An 11,336-nucleotide genomic window follows, 5' to 3' on the forward strand; every position below is an offset into this window, starting at 1 on the left:
ATCTCTGCGTCTCTGATATCAAAAGATGCATGATATTTTTAAGCCTTGAAAGCTGATCTGTTCATCTGAATATTCAACTTCATTCATCCACAACAGAGGGGTCAGATCTTGTATTGGAATGTCACTTCTACTTCCTAAAACTTAAATGTTTGTAGTTCCTGGGTATACTAGTCAAAAATATTTTTGCTACAAATGCCAAAAATCCAATGTGAACTAGCATAGAACAAAAGGGGGATTTATGTAACCAAGTAACAGAGGCAGCGGTTACAGCTGAGCTTCAATCATTATACAAAATCAAACATGACCAGTATTTTTTTTTCCTCTTAGTCTCTTGATTCTGCTTCCCTTTGCACTCCACCTTCAATTTTTCTTCCTACTGACCAAGTCTCCAACATTTTAACTTGTAAATATCAGTTACATTTGCCCCCTCATCTCTATTTTTAATTCAACAACCATCAATCTGTTCTTTATCATGTCTTACCCAGACTAACATGTTTTTCCTAAGAGGTTTCCCCTGTCCTCAGCTTCTTTCTTCTTAATCCATTTACAATGTAAATTATATCATGCCACTTCTGTGGTTATAAACCTCCAAAAAGTTCTTATTCTTTGGTGTACAAAAAATCTAAAATTCTACAATATTCAAGACCTACAATGATTGGCACCCTTTGGATTTCACTAACTCCAACTTTTCCTAACAATTTAACTATTCTGAACTACTCTCATTTTTCTACATATGCCATGAATTAGAATTTCAGTCTAGGATGATTCTCTCTTCTTTGTCTACTAGGTCATATTTTTTAATATCCTTCAAGATGCAACTTAAATGGGATACCTTGTTTTAATGCCTCTAGTCAAAGTTAATCACTACTGGGGCAGTGGAGACAGTACAGTGCAATAATGAGCACCATTATATAGTTGATTTTCCAATTATTTATTTGCCAGCTTTTCTTCCTTGCTGGAGTATGTATTCTTTGTGAAAGAAAAGTTTATATCTGTTTCAGTTCTCAACTTGCACCCATCACTTATAAGCTGTATCCTCAGCATCTTCACTTCATCAATGTGATGGCGATAATACCACCGACTTCATAGGATAGTTCTGAGGACTAAATAATTAATACAAAGTGCTTAAAATATAAAATACCTGGTATGGAACACATCCAATTAATATTAGTTGTTTTTGTAGTTGGTCGTTATTTTATTTTTACCACTGTTTCCTGGTTCACAGTTATACTCAATAAATGTTGGATGAATGAAAGAATTATTAGATCTGTGTAAGACAGAACAAAGAAATAAATGTATCTGGTGACCTCTAAATCTCTAGTAATACTACTTCCTAAGCTACAAAAATTTCCTGAAGCCTTTAATGAATGTTAGGAGCTGGTCACACCCAAACTGCATTATTAATACAGAGATATTGGATGATGTGTGAAAACAGAGTAGGTGATGCCCACTTGGGTCTACATGGGCATAACAAGGAGCTCTTCAAGCAAAGCTGCACCAGCTGCCAAGATAGCCTGATGGCTCCTAGCACAACCCTCCACAGGGCAGATTCCCCAGTGTCCCTTAAGAGAATATATTCTCTACTACGTTCAAGACATACTGGAAAGGAAAACTGGCATTCCAACTGGATAGGCTAGGCAATCACATCCCCTTCTTGCATCCTCTTCTCTCCTAACATTCTCCATTCTATATTTCATCAGTACTGAGGGAAAAAATAACTTGCTCCCTTTTTTTTTTTTAAAAAAAAAAAAACAGGGTCTCATTCTGTCAACCAACCTGAAGTGCAATGGTGCAATCATAGCTCACTGCAACCTCGAACTCCTGGGCTCAAGCAGTCATCCCACCTCAGCCTCCCAAGCAGTTGGGACTACGGATGTGCACCACCACACTCGGCTAATAGTTTGTTATTCTTGTAGATATTGGATCTTGCTATATTGCCCAGGCTGGTCTCAAACTCCTAGCCTCAAACAATTACTCAGCCTCTGTCTCCCAAAGAGCTGGGATTACAGGTGTGAGCCACCACACCCGGCCTAATTTATCCTTTTTAATGAAGTATATACACTAGTCTTTCTGCACTAAATGCTTCATTCAAGTGAGCTATGCAACTGAATCTTCATAATAATCATAGGTGATAGCTTATCAGTTTCAAATTATCAGCTAAAAAACTAATAAGCCAAACTTGTGTCCTTTACACTTTATTGTGTTATTTTTCAAAAATGAACTTGTAAGAAAACAATGGAAGGCCGGGTGTGGTGGCTCACAGCTATAATTCCAGCACTTTGGGAGGCCAAGGCAGGTAGATCACGAGGTCAGGAATTCAAGACCAGCCTGGCCTACATGGTAAAGCCCCATCTCTACTAAAAATTCAAAAATTAGCTGGGCATGGTGGCACGTCCCTGTAATCCCAGCTACTCAGGAGGCTGAGGCAGGAGATTCACTTGGACTCGGGAGGCAGAAGTTGTAGTGAGCTAAGACCACACCACTGTATTCCAGCCTGGGCAAGACAGAGAGACTCCATCTCAAAACAAAACAAAACAAACAAACAAAAAAAAAAAACAAAAACAAAAAAACAACAAAAATAAGGAAGATTGGAAATACAGATAGCATTCATCTTATATGTCTTATATGTTTATTCTCTTTTGGAATCAGAGAAATGGAATAAGAAAATGTAAAATGACTTTGGAAAGAAATAAATGGGAGAAAGAGAGGGCAGGGAGACAAAGAAAGTGTTAAGAAAGAGCAAGAAAATGTAGACTTCAGAATGAAGGCAATGTGTCTTCTTGGGTAAGACTTTTGTCATTCTTACCTAATTTCCATGCCTTTCAACTGATCCTCTAGTATCGTGCAAAGTCATAGATTTAGGAATCACATAATGTATTTTCATCTCCGCCAATGGTTGTATGAGTTTTGGCAAATTAATTATCCTCTCTGAATCTGTCTTCCTAATCTTTAAAACGAGTAAAATTATATGCTTCTTAAGATTGCTGAAAGGATGAAATGAGATAATTTATAGAATCCATACAGTCCAAGTTCCAGCAAAGAGTTTGTGGTCTGCATGTATGTGAAGACAGAAAAAGACAGAGAAACAGAGAGAGAAAAAAAAATGTGTATGTGTATGTATTTCCTTCCTTTTCTCATAAATTTTCAAGACCTATCCTTTTCATCACTAGGAAGGGAGGAAATAGTGATATACAGATGTTGTAAATATTGTGGCTTGTGTGCTGGAAAATATCTTTAAGATAATTTAATCCTGTGTCCTCATTTTACAGAGTCAAAGTCCTTAGAAAGTTAATCTTACCAGTCTAAATAGATGTTTTATCTTCTCCCATGAGCAATAACAACAACAAAATCAGGAAACTTTCCCTTCTTCTCAAAAATGATTAAGAATAAACAAATTCCACTGTGGATAGCACAGTTATTTGACATGTATACATTCCCTATGGAACTTATATAAGAACAAGCTATAATAAGCTAAATGGCAAATGAGAACAGAGACCAATACCATCATTTCTTTCACTAATAAGGAGAACTACCACAGCTTGTAACAAAATCATAGTGGCAGGTGCATTTCTCAGAGTTGAGTGCCTGGGGCACAAAATGAAGCAAGGAGATGAAGCTCTGTCCTATTTCTTTCTCATTAGTTATGCCCTTAATGCATTATTGGTGGTGGTCTCCTACCCATGGTGTCAATATTTGTCTCATGTTACTATGTGGCTTCTCAAATAGGAACTTGAAATGGATATTTCTGTCCTGATACCTTTTTATCCTATGAGACTACAGCTTCTTTACTATTTTATGGAGTTGAATTGCCTTAGACATTGAGGGTAGATAATAACTATGATATAATAGATGACTAAGTAGAATGCTTGACATTGTCATAGAAATATGACTTACATAATAGAAATTTCTCCCTGATCTTAAAATTGTCAATCATTTCCACCACCCAGACCTCTAATAACACTTTCAAGAACAGTGGAAAATGTTGATATTTTCCTCTAAAAATTATTTTAAAGTTTTGACAAATTATTTATTTTGGTTCCAACCAAATTGGGGGGAAATTTTAAAGTTTATTGTAAGTGGAATTTTCCATTTCTTTTTTTTCACCTCTTCTCTTTCAGTATCATGGTAGAAAGAACACTAATTTGGAAATGAGGTGATCTAAGTTTGAGTCACAGCTGTGCCCATAGCCAACTTTGTGTCTTATGAAAAGCATTTAACTTTTTTTGTCTGTAAAATGAAGAGCAATCCAATCAGATGGTATCCAAAGCAATTTCACTATGGGCATTCCACTCTCAGGTTGGATTATACCCCTGAAGGCCAAATTCTAATTTGATCTTGAGAAGTTCTTCAAAACCTAGATTCTCCCTCTCCACTGAAAAACAAAAAACAAACAAACAACAAAAAAGGGGTCACTCACATTGGTTGTTGTCGTAATTATTCCCTGCATTCTTATAAAATAGCCATTGTCTATATAATAAAAGCACAGAGGTAGAGTGAGGTGAAGAGAGAGATAGGACTAGCTTGAGAAAAACACAATAGAGGAGTTGATACTCTCTCCTCTGTTTGTCAGAAGCAAGCATGGCACAGATTTAGGGACTACCTCTATCATGACTCTGTTCTGAGAGAACATGCTAGACATATGCCCCAGGAGGCCTAATGGGACACCAAGTAATAGCACAGCCTAGGAAGGTTATGTGTCATATTCAGTGCAGTTTCATTGCCAAATGGAGAAACAGAAACCTGGGCCCAGGCCACAGGATAGTACAGCAGGGGCTTGAGCTATTGTTGCTTCTCTGATTGCTTGCCCAAGCCCACCCTTAACCACTGCAGGGCTCTGCCCAGTCTGAGGCAGAGGGTCTACCCTCTGAGACAGGGTAGCCCCTGAGAGAGGAGAGCAGAGCTGGGACTCAGGAGATAGCATGAGGGCATGGGGCCGTCCACACTGGCCTTAAGCCATGCCTGTTCTGTTTCTTAGCTTGCTTTCTGTGTTGTGTTTTGTTTTTTTTATTACCGCCATAAAAGCCTTAAGATTTACTAACTTTGCTTCTGATCAATTTACTTTTTCTTCAGAAAATTAACTCTCTTCTCTAAACCTTCATTTTATAACACTCTCCTCAGATTCCCTTCATCGTTCAATAACTTCTCACTCTCAACCACAATAACAAAACTGCATTTCATTTTCCATGCTTCCCTTATAAATGACCAGATTCAAACTTAGACCAGAATAGGAAGTCTCTGCTCCTTACCATCCATCAGGCTTGGCAATGTCACCCCCAACTCAGAACAGAATGAGGCAACCTGGCCTTAAAGATGTGGGTTTTCAGAGACGGTGGTGTTAAATTCCAACTCTGCTCTGACATTCAAGAGATCACGAAGTTCACCCAAGCTCTGTGAGTCATAGTTTATCACCTCTTAAAGTGGAACAGTAAATCTCCATTTCAGAGGATTTTAATAAAGGTTTAATTTGATAATTTAAATAGACAACACAGTGCCTGGTACACAGTAGAGGTTTAAAAATTATATTTAATTTTAATGCTTTCATAACTACTTTTATTAATATGTGAAATTAAAAAGCCAAAAAAATGCATTGAATGATGCAAGAAAAGAATATATGTATTTATTTGTTATCTTCAAGGCATTTAAAATTAATAATATGATTTTTTAAAAATTAAAATTTATTTCTTATTTACATTGCTGGAAGAAGTCAATTTGAGAAAGAATAAATTGTTTTCACAAATTCTAAACAATATCTCACACCAGGAATAATGTCTGACAATAGTAAGTGCTCAATAAATATTTGAATAAATGAACAAATGTCTCTCCTTATAAACTTTCTCTGAAACCAGGAGACACTAGAAGATTCCCACATTTACTCTCTTTTATTGTGAGTCATTTACCTGGACTACCTCCCACAAGCCTAACAAGACTTTCTGATCAGCAGCTCTGTTCTTCACACTCTGTTTACTCTCATGCGTTCCCTGACTGCAGAAAGTGCGGCTCTTAAGTAGGGAAACTGATTATCTTCTCTGTCTGTTCATTTTGGTCTCTGCCAGGAGATTAGGGTGATTAGGTGTCCTTGATGTTCAGTACACTGGTTATGAAAGAGGTGATAGTGCCTCTCTCTTTGGGACAAAATAGCCCATATTAGCACTCTCATGTCCAATCATCAGTGTTCATTTTAAAAGGAGCATTAAATAAAAAAGAATAAAATACTAAGTGCCATTCGATATTCTAGACTGGATTCTGGACTAGAAAAAGGGACATTCATAGAAAATCTGGTGAAATCTTAATGCAGCCTGTAATTTAGTCAATAATATTGTGTCAATGTTAGTTTCTTAGGTTTGACAAATGGACAGTGGTTATGTGAGATGTTAACAATAGCTGGAGCTGGATGAAGGCCATACAGTAAATATGGTATCTCTGCAACTTTTAGGTAAGTCTAAAATTACTCCCACATTTTAAAAGTTTATTTAAAATTATCAAGGAGAAAATCCAAGATGCTGGCCACTTGGTTGTGATATGGTGACAGCAGTTACATTACATTAAGGAGCCACACAGGTTGGTGACAGGTAAAAAAGAGCACAGAGTTGTGGGTGATTATCATAATTACAGCAAACACACATAGGGCTTCTATATATAGTGATGAAATTGATTTATCTATATAAAATATCTTAATCTTCACAATAATATGAGGTAAAAACTGTTAGTATACCCATTTTGTAGATAAGGAAACTGAGGCTGAAATGACTGAATTATTTCCCAAGGTTACCAAATTAGAAAGATGCAAAGCCAGCATTATGAACTTAGGCAGTTTGCTTCCAATCTTGTGCTGTTAACACTAACCATCCTACAAGTGAAGTAAGATAAGGTAAAAAATAAAAAGAGGCTAAAGGTGTGTTTATGAAAGATGAATAAGAAATAATAGTAGCATTATTTTAGTAGCATCTAATAGTAACATTAGAAATAACGTTAAAAAAGAAGCAGCAGCAACCTTAGACATGACCTGGGTTTTCATTCCAGCTGTACTGTTAGGTTGGTGCAAACATAATTGCAGTTTCTGCATTGTTGAAATTTGCTGTTTGATATTGGAATACATTCTTAAATAAATGTGGTTATGGTATACATCATTTTAATGTGCATTTCTCGCTCTTTTTTTTTTGCTAATGACTTATGACTTGCTGTTTATTTTATATTTATTTTAGACTACGGAAATGGTGTTAGACAAAAAGCAAATTTGAGTGATTTTCCTTTTTGAGTTCAAAATGGGTCATAAAACAGCAGAGACAACACACAACATCAATAATGCATTCTGCCCATAAGCTGCTAATGAACGTACAGTGCAGTGGCGGTTCAAGAAGTTTTGCAAAGGAGATGAGAGCCTTGAAAATGAGGAGCATAGAGGCCGGCGATCACAAGTTGACAATGTCCAATTGAGAGCCATCATCAAAGCTGATCCTCTTAAAACTACCACAAGAAATTGCGGAAGAAGAGGCCGGGCATGGTGGCTTATGCCTCTAATCCCAGCACTTTGGGAGGCCAATGCGGGTGGATCACGAGGTCAGGAGATTGAGACTATCCTGGCTAACATGGTGAAACCTCGTCTCTATTAAAGATACAAAGAATTAGCCGGGCATGGTGGTGGGAGCCCGTAGTCCCGGCTACTCGGGAGGCTGGGGCAGGAGAATGGCGTGAACCCAGGAGGCAGAGGTTGCAGTGAGCTGAGATCATGCCACTGCACTCCAGTCTGGGCAACAGAGCAAGACTTTGCCTCAAAAAAAAGAAAAGAAAAGAAAAGAAATTCCTGAAGAACTTAATGCCAACCATTCTACGGTCGTTTGGCATTTGACGCAAATTGGAAAGGTGAGAAAGCTTGATAAGTGGGTGCCTCATGAGCTGAGCGAAAAGTTTAGAAAGTCATTGTTTTGAAATGTCATCTTCTCTTATTTTACACAACAACAACAAACTATTTCTCGATCGGTCTGTGATGTGTGATGAAAAGTGAATTTTATACGACAACCAGTGATGAACACCTCAGTGTCTAGACTGAGAACTTCAAAAGCACTTCCCAAAGCCAAACTTGCACCACAAAAAGGTCACGGTCACTGGTGGTCTGTTGCCGGTTGGATCCACTACAGCTTTCTGAATCCCAACGAAGCTATTACTTCTGAGAAGTATGCTCACCAAATTGATGAGATGCACTAAAAACTGCACCACCTGCAGCCAGCAATGGTCAACAGAAAGGGCCCAATTCTTCTCCACGACAACGCCCGACCACACGTCGCACAACCAACACTTCAAAAATTGAACAAACTGGGCTATGAAGTTTTGCGTCATCCACTGCGTCATTCACCTGCCCTCTCGCCAATCGACTACCACTTCAAACACCTGCACAACGTTTTGCAGGCAAAACACTTCCACAACCAGCAGGATACAGAGAATGCTTTCCAGAGTTGAATCCTGAAGCTCTGACTTTTTCCACTACACGAATAAACAAACTTATTTCTTGTTGGCAATGATGTGTTTACTGTGATGATTCCTATTTTGATTAATAAAGAAGTGTTTCAGCCTAGTTATAATGATTTAAAATTCACGGTCTAGAATCACAATTACTTCTGCACAAACCTAATAGTATAGCAACTAGCTGTGGAAACTTCAGCAATCCAATACATTTTTTGAGCCACAGTTTTCTTATCTTTAAAAAGATGATCATTGTGATTACCTCCAGGTGTGTTTTAAACTCTACCACTCTAAGGTATAGTACAAGTGGCAGATTATTAGAATGCTCTCTCCTCCCATCTCTCCCCAAAAAACATCCTAGGAAAATACGAACAACCAGCCATTTCTGCCACAATGGGTTGCCATGGGAGCAACATTAACATAGGTATTTTATTAACATAGTTTAAAAGCTAAGTAATTTAATTTCAAAAATATGTCTAACAAGTCATCTAGTATTTTATAGAATATTAAAAACAAAGCAATTGTAACTAAATAGGTAATGTAACTTAATTCCAAGATAATTTATTAACTAAGTGAAAAATTCTGAACATCCAAATGTGCTAGAAAGAAAATAAAAACCTGGGAAACAAAAGTGAATCATACGTGATTTCTGCCATCGGTAATTGGAAAGTGCTTACAGTTGGGGTGCATATGCTTTAAAGATAGTAACAATAAAATGTGACAAGTAACACTGAAAAGGGACTGAAGGAGAAGGACCATCTAAGACAAAAGAGAAATGGAGAACTAGAAACATTTCTTCAGGTGGAGAAGAGGAAAAGAAGATTCTAGAAAAAGAGAATTGTGCATGCAAAGAAAAGACTGGGAAATGGTGAGGGATCCTGAGAAGTTGGCGCATCAGTTGAATGAAAGGAAATTGAGATGATGGGGTGGCGGGGGCATGGGGAGGCCATCAATATAAATTTAGCTCCATTGGTCAATACCAAGAAAGGCAATCAGATGAGGGCTGTAAGCAGCAGGAAGCTACTTGGATTAGATTTGATTTTGAAGAATGGCATTAACTATCCTATTGTACACTGACCTAATCAGGTCACATCTGGAACATTAGGTTCAATTATAAGTGCTCCATTTTGAGAAGAGCACTAACAAACAGAAACACATGCCAAGAGGCTACTGGGGTAGCAAATGAACTGAAAACCGTCTAATAATGAAAAAGAGCATTTTAAGCTAATTTCTGCAAGTGTAGCCAAGAGCTACCTCTTGCACTTGACTGCAGTACCTATCCCCCACACAATCTTGCCCAAATCTAATATTTACTCCATTCCTAAGAATGTGGGCTTTAATTTGTAAATGGGAATGCAGAAGCTTGGGGCAGGTGCAGGTGTGTGAGAGAAGGAAGAGGTAACTGGAGAAAGGAGGAGGATAGAAGAGCATCTTTACCCCACCAGTCCCATGTATTGGTATACATCCACTAAGGAAAAAGAGGAAGAAGCTCATAGAACTATTGAGGGGAATTTCTGAGACGACAGAGAGCAGCTTTTGGCATCTGAAGATAATTTAAGGCAGAAAGCTGAGAAAGATGACCCTTACCTTTTCTTGGTATTGCCCGTAGCACTGCTTGATTTTGTTTGTTTGTTTGTTGTAAGCTCTAGAAATCCCAGTAGCATCTGGTATATACTTTTGAAATGACTTTGGGCTTTTCATGGCGAGCAGTGATAACAGATATAAACAAGTAGACAAATACGAATACAAGTAGAACTGAGGCCCATGGTTATACTGCTTAAAAACTTAAAAATTCTTTTGCAGACCTCCAGATAGAACTGAAGGCAATTTGAGGATGAGGACCAAAGTTCTGCGGCTTCACAGGTGGAAACAAATCCACAGACAATGAATTACTCATTGAATATGGTTCACCCTAAAAGAGGGTAGACCAACAGAAGATGATGAAATCCTGTTATGAAGAATAAAATACTATAGGAGTGGGCCAGGGACAATTGAAAAAAATAATACAGAGGCATGTTTCAGCTCAACACAAAATAAAAACAAACCACAACTTGAACCTGTTTCTCATTTAACACTGAAACAAGCTACCTTGGAAAGAAATATCATTACTGGAGGTATTCAAGGAAGAGCTAGATGACTGTCTGTCCAGGAAAAGAGAGAAGATCTTTGGTCTTGGAACCTGTCTGAATTTTATTCTGGCTTGCTGTGTGATCTTGAGCCCATCACTTCATCTCTGTGAGACTTGGTTGGTTCATCTGCAGGCACAGATTATACCCACCTTTTAGCTGATTTGAGAATTGGAGTTACATTTCATAAAGTATCTAAAACAGTGCCAGATATATAGCAAGTGTGCAATCAATAGGAGCTGCTAGTTTCTTTATCACATTATTATTACGAGAGTCAGTTCAGAGGATAAATTAGATAATAACTGTTTAAGTCAGCTTGGCTTGCCATTACAAAATATCATAGACTTGGTAACTTAAACAACAGAAATTTGTTTTCTCACAGTTCTGGAGGCTGGAAGTTCTAGATCAAAGTACTAGCATGGTTAGGCTCTGGTGATGGCTCTCTTCCTGGCTTGCAGATGGCAGCCTTCTTGCTGTGTCTTCCTGTGGTCCTTCCTGAGAGTTTGCACTAGGGGATAGAGAGAAAAGAAGGGAGAGGAAGAGAGAGATGTAGAATTCATTTCCTCCTCTTACAAGGCCACCAATCCTATCGGATTAGAGCCCCACACATATAACTTCATTTAACCTTGATTACCTTCTAAAGGCCGTATCTTTAAATAGTCATATTAGGGATGTGGAGCTTCAGCACATGGGGTTTAGGGGGACACAATACAGTCCATAGCAACCACTAAGGACTTTCTGTAAATTTTCACA

The 11,336-nt window shown here is 38.0% G+C and overlaps 1 long non-coding RNA gene across 1 annotated transcript in view; it reads right to left on the reverse strand.

Annotated features, from left to right (window-relative positions):
• LOC135964558 (uncharacterized) overlaps window positions 1–10,737 on the reverse strand; it is a 35,925-nt gene extending 25,188 nt beyond the window's left edge. Inside the window, exon 1 of the long non-coding RNA XR_010577044.2 lies at window positions 10,546–10,737. This is a non-coding gene — a long non-coding RNA (uncharacterized lncRNA). The remainder of the gene's footprint in view (window positions 1–10,545) is intronic.
• Between the last annotated feature and the right edge of the window lie 599 nt (window positions 10,738–11,336).

The sequence above is a fragment of the Macaca fascicularis genome, chromosome 8 (assembly GCF_037993035.2).
Source record: "Macaca fascicularis isolate 582-1 chromosome 8, T2T-MFA8v1.1".
NCBI classification, from domain to species: Eukaryota; Metazoa; Chordata; class Mammalia; order Primates; family Cercopithecidae; genus Macaca; species Macaca fascicularis.